A 2,903-nucleotide genomic window follows, 5' to 3' on the forward strand; every position below is an offset into this window, starting at 1 on the left:
TATTTTCGAAAATTCTCTCTCTCATCTCCTTCTATTTATTTATTCATTCACTAACATCTCATCTCACATCTTTGCCATCCTCACAGTTGTGTTTCTTTCTTTACATCATACTCTTTGTCTCCCTCTTTTCTTCCACTCACAAAGGGATCCCTATACTGTGGTATAAAGGATCCATATTATTATTATTATTTTTTCTGTGCCCTCTTCTTTGTCATATGAGCAGGAGCAAGGACAAGAATATTCTTGTTGAAGCAGATCCAGAACCTGAAAGGACTCTGAAGAGAAAATTAAGAGAAGCTAAATTACAACAATCCAGAAATAACCTTTCAGAAATTTTCGAACAGGAAGAGGAGATGGCAGCAGAAAATAATAATAATGTAAGGAAGATGCTTGGTGACTTTACTGCACCTAATTCCAATTTACATGGAAGAAGCATCTCCATTCCTGCCATTGGAGCAAACAACTTTGAGCTGAAACCTCAATTAGTTTCTCTGATGCAGCAGAACCGCAAGTTTCATGGACTTCCATCTGAAGATCCTTTTCAGTTCTTAACTGAATTCTTACAGATATGTGATACTGTTAAGACTAATGGAGTAGATCCTGAAGTCTACAGGCTCATGCTTTTCCCTTTTGCTGTAAGAGACAGAGCTAGATTATGGTTGGATTCTCAACCCAAAGACAGCCTGAACTATTGGGATAAGCTGGTCACGGCTTACTTAGCCAAGTACTTTCCTCCTCAAAAGCTGAGCAAGCTTAGAGTTGATGTTCAAACCTTCAGACAGAAAGAAGGTGAATCCCTCTATGAAGCTTGGGAAAGATACAAACAGTTGACCAAAAAGTGTCCTTCTGACATGCTTTCAGAATGGACCATCCTGGATATATTCTATGATGGTTTATCTGAGCTATCAAAGATGTCACTGGACACTTCTGCAGGTGGATCCATTCACCTAAAGAAAATGCCTGCAGAAGCTCAAGAACTCATTGACATGGTTGCAAATAACCAGTTCATGTACACTTCTAAAAGGAATCCTGTGAATAATGGGACGCCTATGAAGAAGGGAGTTCTTGAGATTGACACTCTAAATGCCATATTGGCTCAGAACAAAATATTAACTCAGCAAGTCAATATGATCTCTCAGAGTCTGAATGGAATGCAAGCTGCATCCAACAGTACTCAAGAGGCTTCTTATGCAGAAGAAGCTTATGATCCTGAAAACCCTGCAATAGCAGAGGTGAATTATTTAGGTGAACCTTATGGAAACACCTATAACTCATCATGGAGAAATCATCCAAATTTCTCATGGAAGGATCAAAAGCCTCAACAAGGCTTTAATAATGGTGGAAGAAACAGGTTTAACAATAATAAACCTTTTCCATCATCCACTCAGCAACAGACAGAGAACTCTGAACAAAATAATTCTAATCTGGCAAACTTAGTCTCTGATCTGTCTAAGGCCACTGTAAGTTTCATGAATGAAACTAGATCTTCCATTAGAAATTTGGAAGCACAAGTGGGCCAGCTGAGTAAAAGGATCACTCAAATCCCTCCCAGTACTCTCCCAAGCAATACAGAAGAGAACCCAAAAGAAGAGTGCAAGGCCATTGACATAAGCACCATGGCCGAACCTACAAGGGGAGTGGAGGACGTGAATCCCAAGGAGGAAGACCTCCTGGGACATCCAGTGATCAATAAGGAGCTTCCCTCTGAGGAACAAAAGGACTCTGAGGCTCATCTAGAGACCATAGAGATTCCATTGAACCTCCTTATGCCCTTCATGAGCTCTGATGAGTATTCCTCTTCTGAAGAGAATGAGGATGTTACTGAAGAGCAAACTGCCAAGTTTCTTGGTGCAATCATGAAGCTGAATGCCAAATTATTTGGCATTGATACTTGGGAAGTTGAACCTCCCTTGTTCATCAATGAACTAAGTGATCTGGATCAACTGACATTGCCTCAGAAGAGACAAGATCCTGGAAAGTTCATAATACCCTGTACCATAGGCACCATGATCTTTAAGGCTCTATGTGACCTTGGTTCAGGAATAAACCTCATGCCCCTCTCTGTAATAAAGAAACTGGGAATCTATGGGGTGCAAGCTGCTAAAATCTCATTAGAGATGGCAGACAATTCAAGAAAACAGGCTTATGGACAAGTAGAGGACGTGTTAGTAAAGGTTGAAGGCCTTTACATCCCTGCTGATTTCATAGTCCTGGATACTGGAAAGGAAGAGGATGAATCCATCATCCTAGGAAGACCTTTCCTGGCCACAGCAAGAGCTGTGATTGATGTTGACAGAGGTGAAATAGTCCTTCAATGGAATGAGGACTCCCTTGTGTTTAAAACTCAAGGATCTCCCTCTGCAACCATGGAGAGGAAGCATGAAAAGCTTCTCTCAAAGCAGGGTCAACCCAAGCCCCCACAGTCAAACTCTAAGTTTGGTGTTGGGAGGCCACAACCAAACTCTAAGTTTGGTGTTGAACTCCCATATCCAAACTCTAAGTTTGGTGTTGGAGAGTCTCAACAAAGCTCTGAACATCTGTGAGGCTCCATGAGAGCCCACTGTCAAGCTATTGACATTAAAGAAGCGCTTGTTGGGAGGCAACCCAATTTTTATTTATCTAACTATATTTTCCTTAGTTATATGTCTTTGTAGGTTCATGATCATGTGGAGTCACAAAATAAATATAAAAATTGAAAACGGAATCAAAAACAGCAGAAGAAAAATCACACCCTGGAGGAGCATCTGTCTGGCGTTCAGCGCCAGAACAGAGCATGGTGCTGGCACTGAACGCCCAAAATGGGCAGCTTCTGGGCGCTGAACGCCAGAACAGGCATGGTTCTGGCGTTCAACGCCAGAAATGGCACACAAATGGGCGTTGAACGTCCAAAATGGCCACCAACC

At 41.7% G+C, this 2,903-nt stretch overlaps 1 non-coding gene across 1 annotated transcript; it reads right to left on the bottom strand.

Moving 5' to 3' along the window:
- Nucleotides 1-749: 749 nt before the first annotated feature.
- Nucleotides 750-857, bottom strand: LOC112745193 (small nucleolar RNA R71). Its single transcript, XR_003173134.1, has one exon. It is a non-coding gene; the product is annotated as a small nucleolar RNA R71 (small nucleolar RNA).
- Between the last annotated feature and the right edge of the window lie 2,046 nt (nt 858-2,903).

The sequence above is a fragment of the Arachis hypogaea genome, chromosome 14, assembly GCF_003086295.3.
Source record: "Arachis hypogaea cultivar Tifrunner chromosome 14, arahy.Tifrunner.gnm2.J5K5, whole genome shotgun sequence".
Taxonomy (NCBI): Eukaryota; Viridiplantae; Streptophyta; class Magnoliopsida; order Fabales; family Fabaceae; genus Arachis; species Arachis hypogaea.